Source organism: Haemaphysalis longicornis, unplaced genomic scaffold (genome assembly GCF_048455015.1).
Source record: "Haemaphysalis longicornis isolate Haplotype H1 unplaced genomic scaffold, Haemaphysalis longicornis Haplotype H1 scaffold_8, whole genome shotgun sequence".
NCBI lineage: Eukaryota > Metazoa > Arthropoda > Arachnida > Ixodida > Ixodidae > Haemaphysalis > Haemaphysalis longicornis.
This window is the reverse complement of record NW_027526445.1, coordinates 1,908,302-1,919,939: the sequence shown is the minus strand read 5'-3', so window position 1 is coordinate 1,919,939 and position 11,638 is coordinate 1,908,302.

Here is an 11,638-nt window from a genome sequence, read left to right as displayed (position 1 = left end):
AAGCCGCAAACCGTTCCTCCTCTCCTTTCCGTTATACCACCTGCGTGGAATAAAAGCTGGCACCGATAATTAAAAAATGTGGTAGCGTTGACGTCAGCCGGTGTTTTTTAATGCTTAAGTATTATTTACAGAGTACCTATAAAATCGTGTAATGCCTTGTGAAGACACCAAAAACGCGCGATTAGTTGCCTCAAATAAGGGTGCATGAGCCCGAGTCCTCCACCACAGACACATTTCCGACACGCTGGAAAAAGTTTAGATTTGGAGAGGGGGCATGGAAGTTCAAAATTAAACAGAAAAATCATCTAGCCCTCTGTCTAATGATTATGATGGTTGAACACAAAGCTTTCTTCGCGCGAAATCGAATGGGAAATGGTCAAAATCAAAGACGCTGCGATCAAAAGAGCAAACTGCGTGCTGGTCAAATTCGACGCTTAACTAGTCAAAGTTTAAATCCAGAAGGCAACCAAGGAAACCGATACGATATAGCTTTGCGATAAACCATCATCGTCGTTAGACAGAGCTGTGCATGATTTTTCAATCGTAGGTGGCAGCTTGTAAACCGACCGCAGCAATCAGTTGTGAAGCTGAGTACAGGTTTCGGGCACCGTTCTGTCTTGCGTCCTTCAGCCACGCAGGAATTGGTTTTTGAAAAACTATTTACCAACTAGCCAGCAACCATTGCAATTCTTGTAAAGCAATGCTTCTCCACGACAAGCAATAACGTCCTACTATCATGCGGTATTTATTCTATCAACGATTTCCGATGACTGTAGTAAGAGCATTTCTGTGAAATTAAACCCGTTTCAGCCGTATAGTAATGAAGTTACGGAAGCGTCGTCCGTCACAATTTCTGTTTTGAGGTAAATCTTCGAAGACGCCCCCCAACTTTGTCTGTCGCTTGTGCACGACGTCGACTCCGTTTCGTCATCAAATGCCCAAGGCCAGTGCCGCAGCATTCCTAGATCGGTTGCACACTCCGGCTTTGTGGGAGCATTTAGCGGCAATATACTTCTGGATTCGCGAAACTGCATGCAGGCATGAAAAAATTGCATGAAGCAACGAATTTTCACTTCCAGCTTGACTTCCAGCTTGGAGCATTGAGCGTCGTCTGCTATTTGTAAATACTGAGTATGGGCGTAAATGACACACATGGCATGCCTCTAAAACGTCACATCCACGCTCAAGATTTACCGATCTGAAAAATGCCCGTGGGGTTGCGTACGCTTTGCAAGCCGCACCGCCGAAAAACGACAGAAAGCCATGCACAACTACGCTGCGCTGACCGCCACCGGAATTCCACTGACGAGCGGTTCGCCACGGGCGGCGCTGTTCGCTGAAACGACGGTGGTGCCATACAACGGCCGCCCGGTCCCTATACTGACAGCTCAAGCAGCAGGCGAAACACGGTCCCTACCCAAATGCCGTGGCTGGTGCCGTGGAGCGACGCGTATACGAGAGCTTCTTTTAGTTTAAATACAAGCGATCCAGCTACATAACTAGTATTAGCAACAACATTTGGACCATGTACAAATCGGCGAGTGAGGAACACGCTGTATCACTGCGAGGGACCTTCAAATAGAACGAAAAACTAGAAGCAGCCAGCCGTATGTGCTGAGAGCTTGACCTGCTGGCGCCATCTGTTGAGATGGAGTAGAGGTAACATACCCGCTTCATGCTCACGCAGTCGCTAGTTCGAATCTTCGTAGGGACGTTGGATATATTTTTAATACTGCCTTTATGGCTTTCGAGAACTGAAAACTTATATTTCTGCACAGGAAATGCACATACTCACGAAGAATTACCAAACGACGTACAACCCAAGTCCCTCCCAGTCACGGTAGCATGTCCGGTACTTGGGGACTGCTATAACTTCTAAAACGAGTCTTCCCGGTACGTTCGGTAACGGGAAGCGCGTACCATACCGGAACCGTTTTTCCCATCCGCTATAACTCTCTAATAGGCTCTGCGTTGACTACCAGCTACTGAACATATTCACCAAAAAGCTTGTTCCCCCTCGACCACCTCTGCCATGCGAAGTACCGTCACGGAGGGATCTGACGACCGGCTATTGGCAAATTTAAGGGGACGCAAGAGATAGAGAGAAGACTGCATTCATAACACTGAACGGCATATACGAATTCAAGGTGATGCAGTTTGGGCTGTGCACGGCGCCAGCAACGTTTCAAAGCGTCGTGGACACTGTGCTAGCTGGCCTGAACTGCACTACCTGCCATGTATACCTCGATAACGTTGTGCTGTTCGCCCAGACTTTCGACGAACACATTGATGGTTCAAGTCTGTACTCAAAGCCTTTGGTACATAGGGGTTAACGCTGAAGCCTGAAAAGTGCCGTTTCACGTACGACGAACACAAGTTTTTGGGCTACGCCATCATCGCCGCGGGAGTCCTACCTGACCCAGCAGAAACTAAAAACGTCCGCCATTGCGAACTTCCCAAAGGCCGAGAGACAAGAAGGGCGTGCAAACATTGCTCAGACTGTCCGCATACTACCGGCGCTTCGTCGCAAATTTTGCACGCGTTGCAGAGCCGCTCACACGTTTCACGAAAGATAGCTACCTGTTTAGCTGGGAAAACGATCAAGAAAAAGCATTCTGCGAGCTACAAAAAGGCCTGAAAACTCCGCCCGTGCAAGCTCATTTCGACGAAGACGCCGAAACGGAAACGCACATGCACGCCCGTGATAGAGGCTTGGGTACCGTCCTCATCCAAATGCAAAGCGGTTGCGAAAATGTAATCGCCTTTGCCAGCCGTGGTCTGTTGAAGGAGGAAAAAAAGTACTCTGACTACGAAAAAGAGTACTGGCTACATAGGGGCCATTTCAAAATTTCGCACGTAGGTGTATGGCAGACCGTTTTAATGTTGTGAAAGACCACCATGCGCTATGTTGGCTCGCTAATTTGACGGACCCCTCTCGCCGTCTTGGGTGGTGGAGCTTGCGCCTGCAAGAGATCAACATTACTATAATCTATATATCCTGCAGGAAACACTGCCATGCCGACTGCCTGTCCCGTGGCCCCCTTGACTCACCAGCACAAGACTGATAAAAACAGCGCGTTCTTCGGAATCGTGACGGAGAGCGACCTAGCTGCCGAGCAGCATGCCGACGCCGGCCTACGCGTAATAATCGACTACCTCGAAGGATTCAACTTCACCGTGCATAGGCCCTTCAAACGAACCTACCAGCATTGAGCCTGAAAAACTCCGTCCTCGTGGACAAGAATTTCAGCCCCGGAACGAAAACGAATTATATTCTTGTGATCCCCACAGACCTTCGTGACGGAATTTTAGAACTTGCCCTGACGAGTCTTCCGGATATCTAGGCACAGCTCGCACAATTGGAGAAATCAAGGCGAAATACTACTGATTTAGCCTTACATCCGACGTCATCCACTACATCCGAAGCGGCCGTGACTGCCAGCGACGAAAAACGCCACCGACGAGACCGGCCGGGCTTCTGCAGCCCATCATTGTCCGATTGAGGCCCTTCCAAAAAATCAGAATGGACCTTCTGGGCCCGTTCCGTAGGTCCCCATCCGGGAACAAGTGGATTATCGTAGCGACAGACTACATGACGCTCTACGCCGAGACCACCGCTCTTCCGAGGGGGACTGCACAAGACGTCGTGAAGTTCTTCATCATAGAAATTTTGCAGCGGCATGGAGCCTCCGAAGTCCTAATCAGGGACCACGTAATGGCCTTTACTGCGTAGCTTATGCAAGGAATCTTACGCTACAGCAACACGGATCCCCGAAGAACGACGGCGTACCAACCCCAAATGAAAGGACTAAGGAGTCTGACCCATATAATCGCGGATATGCTGTCAATGTACGTCAAAGTTTAACATAAGATTGGGGACGAAGTGTTTCCGTATGTCAAGTGCGAGTACAACACGGCTATTCAGGAAACTACCCTAATAACGCCGTTCGAGCTTGCCTACAGAAGACTGCCGATTACGATGCTTGACGCCATGCTTCCGCATGTAGAAGACGACGATCTCAACACCGACGCCTAAGGATACCTTAAGCGTGGGGAGGAGGCCCGCCTGATCGCTCGAGGTCGGACAACGGACCAGCAGCTGGTGGATACCGGGCGCTACAACCTCCGTCGCCGAGACGCCGAGTGCCACCCAGGTAGTCATGTGTGGGTTTGGACTCCCATCCGACGACGCGGACTCAGTGATAAGCTTCTACGACGGTGTTTTGGACCATATGTCAGAGTACTCAATCGTGAGTAGTCACTTGAACTCATTTCTGCCTAAACTCACGAGTGATTACGGTGATGAGTGATTGCACACCCAGAATAACTTCAGGAGCCCACGAACGATTCCAATCTCTAAAGATTCCGAGGAATATTTAGAGTACCGTTGGGGTTGAAATTACATATATTCAATGTTGCTACAACTACAAAAAACCAATTCAAATCACACGAAAGATAATGTAGAAAGGATTTGTCATAGTACTTTATATGCTGTTTATGGGATGTTACCTTGGCGGTACAGCTTGAGGATATTGTAGCGGTGCGCATGCAAGACGTAGTTGTAAGTCTATTCTACATTGTTTTGCTGTCTTTGCCATAAACATTAGTTTATTGTACTCATGGCTAGTGTACGTTAGTGTGATATTGTTGAGATAAGCCTGTATGCTTTAAATTTACATTATTTATACACTTTTAGGAGCTTGGCCAGCCCCCTTTGCAAGGTTTACGTTTTGTGGGCACTTATACTTCAAATACGACATCTTGCTAGCTATTCAGCACTGTTTGCTGTTACTTGGCACACGCCTGCTTTCTAAGTAGTGTGTTTCCATTTTTGAAGTACTGCATACTGCATGGTATCATACATGAACTGCCAAGCTCACCACGCACAAAAAACAGCTCCTAACAAATGTCGCATCGAAACGATGTGGCACTAAATAACAGCAAACCAGTCCTGATGAGCACATAGGCCCTTGACACTAAGGCAACCAACGTAGTGTTGTCTCGGTCAAGACATCGTTTTAAACCCGTATTCCGCTATGGCGAAAGTCACGCGGCCCTATATTGTAATTAGAGGAACACTGCAAATACCACCTATGTAATGATTTTGCCTCAAATGTGCCTAATGCTTTTGCTGAATGTTGGTGAAAATAAAGTGTTTCCAAATTTTGGCGTTTGGAATGGTTTTGCTGTTTTGCTTTTCCTGAACATTTTTTGAACACTGCATCTTTTATTGTGGCCGAGCGGCTGAATAGAGGGGCTGACTGACAAACATGGAGACGTACATTTCGCGGTTAAGTAGCCGAAGAAGAATTATCGTCATCAAAATTTATTTCTATTGCATTATGTTCATAACAGCATTTACAGACAAACTGCAAATACCTAATCTAACACCCGTTCGTGGGCACGTGTGGAACTAAACATCGGAAAAACGTGTTCAGCGTCAGGAAGAATCCGCAACAAATAGAATAAGGTGTATGGGCATCCATATTATGTCTCTTTTATTTCGCTTAAAACTGCCTCATCAGTAGTGCACCTGTCATAGAGCTAAAGCGCACTTTAACGAGATTTGTGTAAGCTTGGTAATTATAAGCTGGGTTTTGAAACAAGCCTGTACATTTATGGAGAAAGTATGGTTGCAGCATACGTTATGCTCATCTCTAAAGCCCCGTCCCGTTTCGCGTATACCGATCGCCACGCGTGCCGTCTCTATGCCCCCTGCCGATTTTATGCATGCATTCGGGGAAGGGGGAGGGGCATGACGCATGCGCGGCAGAGTTCACGTGCGTACCGTGTACATAAGCATGCTGCTATTCAACACGATTTTACCTTCGACATACCAGAGCCAGGTGCGGCCTGACTGCTCGCTTCTGCGTTCGAGCGGTCTGGTGTATGGTGTGTAACACAGATATTACGATGCCTCCGACACGGGAGGGAGAAGGACAGCCCGATGTTTGTCGCTTAGGGTAAAACCGAATTCCTTCAAATTTTCATTCAGCTAATTTGCTTGGAAGTGTGCCCAAACGAAAATTCTAAACAAACTTGTTTTATTTAGGGAACTCGTAGCACTGAGCCCAGATTCGCGGGTGATCGTTATCCACAGAGAAAAAGGGCCCTGATGTTTGTTAGTCCTTGGGCAAAACATCGTTACAGGCAAATGTGTATCGAAGACCTAAAACATGCATATCACATATAGCCGCGTAGTATGCATGCCTGAGAGAAGTTTCCGGTAGAAATCTAGAGTCATAAAGGTGTCAATCATACTACAACCCCGTTGTGTGTCCTTTATTGATTTGCCGTAGCCAAGAACTTCGAAAAAGAGTCGCCGTAGATGTGATTCCGTTTCGAGTCCCCTTTTTTATGAAGGAGTTGATCATACTAAAACCGCGTTCTCTGGTATTCTATAATAATTTACCGTAGTCAAGAACTTGCAAAACGAGTCTTCTTTGATGTGACTCTATTTCGAGTTCATTTTTTTAGAATTTACCAGATATCCTTACCAGCCTGGTGAAATTATGAGAAAAGGTCCCGCGCTGCCAATTCTGCCTTCTCTCCTGGCGTTGTGCCTCGGCAACCTGACGTCTGGCGCTCTCCCATTCATTGATATGCTCAATAAATTCCCACAGCCCGTCATCGTCAGCCAAAACAGTGAGTGTGGCCTGTATCAGCTGCGGCTTTCCCAACGCGTCCTAAACATTCAAACGCAACTCTTTTGCAACCTCCAACAACTGCGGTTTTTCAACGGTTCCAAATTCATAGCTGTTTTATAAGTACGGCTCTCCCAATGCACCAAAATGGTCGTGTGCGATTAACCCATGCGACAGACAGGCTTCACCAGCTACCCTCTGAAGCGTGATAACACTCAGTTAAAAAACGTCCCGTCCGCCACACTGCCCGCCGTGAATTTCACTAAGTTATAACCCGGCTTGACGTCTGTGATGTTAGATCCGCACCGCCGGCACCAGTTGCTACGTTCTAGAAGGCGTCCCTTAACCCGTCTGCGTCGCTTCCATCATGCCGTGGTAGCGTGGTGGTAGAGCGGCCAGTAGAAGCGCTGCCTTGCTGGTAATGACAAGAAGCCAATGCCAACACTTCCCGGATTTACTGAACGGCGAGAAATGAACACGGAATATACAGGAACAGACCCTTCCGGGAGAGCTTACAGCATTATTCGAATCGAGAAACAGCAAGATTTACTCCTGTCAATCGAATGAATAATGCGTTCAGAAGAATTGCGTAAATATTACCCGAAGCGCCTACGGTCAAACAGCTTTCCTAGTGCTTTGCTCATGGACCGAACGCGCAGTACAGACACACACGAACCCACTTTTCTGGTTTTGTGGGACTGGCGGAAGTGGCGCACCTTGGGTTTGAAAGAAGGGGGAGCGGCAATCTCGGCGAGCAGCGTCAGCCCGCAGATGCAAGTCTCTACATGCCTCCTCTAGAATAGCTTGTTTTATATTGCACCTGCCGCTGTTTCGGTCACCGCAAGCAATGTACCTTAGGGCGGGCCCACCCCGCCAGTCGTAGCATGTTCCAGGAAGCGGGCTTTTCCGCAAAGCGCAGGATAACTTCACCGCACTAAACCAACTTATACCACGTGCGTACAGGGTAGCGTTGCTGTGAATCATTCCACAACCCAGTTTTTGCGCGCATGTGCAACGTGTTGCGGGGAGAAATTTTCTGTGTACACGAGAAGCTGAATTTCACTTGCGTTTTGCCACATCAAGCTTTTCTTTAAAAAAGAGGACGCCTGCACTTTAGCGTTTTAAGATATGGCCCCGAGAGCGCGAGAATGCGTGACGTTGCCTATTTTTGCAAAAATTCGAGCTTCTGTACTCGAGCTGAGGTACTTGGCTTCATCGCTCATTCTATCGTTTGGCCGATAGAGCTGGCCAGGGTGACCTGGCTGTAAAAATACGGAATGTAATTTGCAAATTTGGACAAGTGATTTTGTGTTGCTGTGTTTTTAACTGATGACATCGTTTCTTTCTTTTTTGTTCGTATTAAACGAATGCCATTAGTTTTAGAGGACATAGCGCCCATTTTGGACACATTTTCGATGTGGCCAACACAATGTGGGCTCCGGCATAACTTACGGTGGAGTGGGCACTCAGGTATTCGCGTCAGTTGCAGGCAAGGCAGGCGACTGTGCCCGAGGAGCACCGAGAACAACCTTTACCACGCACATCCTTGCTTGGTACTGCTGACATCCATCCCTGTGTCTCTCCTGTAGCATCATTGTCGGATTTCCTACCTGAAACGCACTCTTTGCTTTCACAAGGCGTGCGTACGATCTGCTCCACCTACGTCTCTTTCAACAGCAGCACGGATTTATACTCCGCACCCCCCCCCCCCCCCCGCAACGGCGCCACAGTGCTCTCAGATTTCAGAACACGAGCTCTGCTTGAACGCTTTCGAGTGAGTACTCTCTCTTTCTATTGTGGCAAGCATCGCTCGACCTTATTTCCACTCGTCAGTACCAAGAAAAACTATACACTCCAATGCCGGTCATTCATTGCCTACGTACATGTCCTTGTTTCGCGGCTAGTGTGTAGAATGATGCTAGTCCTCTTGCGCCGCTGTCTAGTAACTGCCTCTAATTTCCCTCGAGCACTTCTCTTTTCCCTTCTTGTCTGGGTCCTACCAAATATTATTTGCAACAGGGGTCTCCTGAATTTAATTCAATTTTCTCTCCTTGGCACTGCTGGAACCCCGTCTCTTGGGAATTTTGTTATGGTTGGGTTTAAGGCACACGCTGGAGGATAAGATTTGGCGCAAGCTTTTCTGTTATTTTGTGGTCAAATATTGCGTTTGGCCCATCCTTTTTTTTCTGTGGCAAACAATACCAAATATAATTTCAGTAAAAGAACAGTACCAGTATCATGTTTGTAGTAACGTTTCGCACCAAATATTCATAAATTAGTCTTTTTGAGAACAGTGTTGGCAAGTAGGAAACAGCAACCCGGTTTAGTAGTTTTGAATGTTGTGCCAACAACCACACCCCTCTAAATTTTAGCTTCGAACAAGTACTTCGCATATTCTTCAAAAGTCGCCTACACAGTTAGAGAGGAAAGATGGGTAGCCATGACTAGAAATAGCCCAGCAAATTGTTAGCTTATTTTGTATCACGTGTAAAATTGCAACGTATCTAGACAAAAAACCCTTTTACCAAATTTTTTTGCTGGGTTTTATTTTAATTATTTTCAGGAATACTATTTACATGGACAAGTAAATTTACACAGGGCGTAGAAAACCTTTTTTTTTAAGAACATAACGATGAAATGCCAAGACACATTTTATTAGTACCGTATTTTTGTTTACCGTGCATTTATGTTATTATATGACAGCCACAAAACTTACTGTTACATGCATTTACCTAATGTTTATTTCACATTACTATCCTTCATCAAGCACTATAAGCCATGTTGCTCCATCTCTATGACTAGTCCCAACTGTTCCGTCTGCTCCCATATAGATTGTATGTGTCGCCGGCATTGAACTCCGCAAAAAAGAACTGTACTGATGAAAGAGACGTAGCAAAAGTACGGTGGTCGGTATTTCGTGTTAAAGTTGCAATCGATAAGGAGCCTCGGACGCGACTTCGGGTGTCTGGCGTTTGAAGCATAACGCTGGACGCATTGCGAAAGAATGCCTGGAAGATTGGAATGTAATCAGCGCAGCTTGGAGATGCTACAGTACAGCTAAGTTTAGGAGACAAACGAAAATCTCTTTACAGGCCTCCTCCCAGTCACACACGCACAGCAGCAGACCTATTTTAAATGCAGAGCATTTCAGTAACTCACGATGTCACCCGCGTTGGCGTCCGTAGTCCGCACCGCACCCCTTATATATAAAAAAAAGTACCATCCGGTACCAGGTTTCGACTTCTCGACCCTGCCGGCGGAACGCACTGTACATGGTGCTTAACCCACTGCGCCACAAAGCCGACACAGATTGGGAGGCTACGGACGCGCCTTATATCCTTGACTCATTCAAATTACTGCTGACGAGCGCTCTCTCGTCAGCAGTTGCCACAAGTGCAACAACATTAACGTAACGCAAACTACTTAACGTCGTGCGCCCCCGGAAATGCTCTGCATTTGATCGTGCCCCTCGCGAGGGGGATGTTGACGCTACCTCTTGCAGAGATTGAGTGCAACCACCGAGAGCAAGGTCCCACGAGCGGCGCGCGCGCCGTAGACTGTTGGCGCTATCTGTCAGACGCGACGCGAACTACTATCATGGCAGTGCGAAAAACGAACGCGCGAAATACAAACCGGGCTGTTTCTTTAGCAATTGCAGATATTTATAAAACCGAAGACGCACCCTTTTAACTGGCCTTGAAGCGGCAATTACACGGCTGTCCTTACGGAAATCAATCAATTAATAAAAAGAAGTGTACAGGTTCAATTTATATGAAGTGGTGGCCGTCGTCGTGTTCCGACGGCACAGCACCGTATTGCAAATTCTCTTGTAGAGCGTCCTCGCCCAAATAGACCTCCATTATCTCCGTCAGCTGGTCTAGTGGTCGTCTCCGCGTGTGGATTGGTTTGTTGGTTTTTGGTTGGACCCTTGAATCATAGACCATACACGCGCGGGGTTTCGCAAGGGGAGGGACGGCTTGACTGCTTCGTCGTAATCCTCTTCGGCGCGCGGACCCATGACGTGCCGGTTGCTACACGACCACCATGAAGAATGCACGAGCTGCTCATGTGGGTCCCCTACGGCCACAATGCGCACCGAACCTATTGACACTGCAGAGGAGCCATCTATCGCGCTGACCATTGGACACACAGCTGCTATGCATTTCACCATCCTGACTGATTCGCAATCCGCCTGCCGTCGCTACGCTACGGGTCGTATCAAAAACCTCTCCCTTTCCATCTTCACCCAATGACCCACACTACCGGCCACCCTTATCGTCTGGATTGCAGGGCATTTGTCTCGTCCACGGAATGAGGTGGTACACGCCACTGCCAGCGCCCTAACATACCAGGCATTCTTGGAGGGGATTAACCATCCACCACCCCCAGACACCCCTACCCTCAAGCCTTTACCCCCAACCTACACCGATATACTCGCCAACACCCATGACTCCGGCCGCCTCTAGCCACCACCTCACCTCACCATTCCCATCGAGGCCGCACGGATCTGGCACCGCCTACAGACCAGCACTTTCTATAACCACCAGCACCTACACCGCTTATCTCCGACACCTACTCTCTAAACTTCACATGCGGCAACCCGTCATTGAAAACACTCCACTTGGTATGGCAGTTCCTAACTAACCCTCACTCCCCCCACCAACCTACGAGCAGTGGGAGTGAGTGCTGCGCAGCGGCCAACTCAACGACCAGGCTGCTCTGGTTGAACGGGCTAGGTCCTCTGCAATTGCACGCGGCCTACCGGACTAGGATGGCCGTCCTTGCCCGTTTTCTTTAACACATTCCTTTACCTTCCCCTTGTTTTTAGAAATAAATCTTTACTGACTCGCTCACTAATTCCCTGCCGAAATTAGTTCTAGCATGAACATCACGGCGTCAGCCGAAAGCGACATTTGTAACGCGTCGACTGACACCAACATTAGGCCGCTATAAGGTTTGGGTCCACGGTAAAGACGAGGCAAAGCAGAAGCTCA